At 55.8% G+C, this 312-nt stretch overlaps 1 protein-coding gene across 1 annotated transcript in view; it reads left to right on the top strand.

The window, feature by feature from the left end:
• The window catches only part of LOC109974967 (receptor-type tyrosine-protein phosphatase mu-like), a gene marked incomplete at its 5' end in the record, with an annotated part of 97,770 nt that overhangs the window by 78,615 nt on the left and 18,843 nt on the right, over positions 1 to 312 (top strand). The window lies entirely within an intron of this gene.

Genomic DNA, 312 nt, shown 5'->3' with positions numbered 1-312 from the left:
ACTTCTGAACCTCCGGCCAGAGGGCAAAGAAGTGAACAGTCCGTGCTGGGGGTGGGTGGGATCTTTGAGGATGGAGGCAGCCTTCCTACGTACCCTGCGGTGGTAAATGCTCTGCAGAGAGGGCAGTGGAGTCCTGGTGATCTTCTTTACCACTCTCTGCAGGCACTTGCGGTCCATAGCAGTAGTGCTGCCATACCAGACAGTGATGCAGCTGGTCAGGATGCCCTCAATGATGAGGCTGTAGAAGTTGCAAAGGACCTTAGGCGACATTCCAAACCTCCTCAGCCTACTCAGGAAGCACAGCCGCCGTTG

This window comes from Monopterus albus, unplaced genomic scaffold (assembly GCF_001952655.1).
Source record: "Monopterus albus unplaced genomic scaffold, M_albus_1.0 scaffold355.1, whole genome shotgun sequence".
Lineage (NCBI taxonomy): Eukaryota > Metazoa > Chordata > Actinopteri > Synbranchiformes > Synbranchidae > Monopterus > Monopterus albus.
Note: the sequence above shows the minus strand (reverse complement) of the source record. Positions and strands in the feature narration are given on the sequence as shown.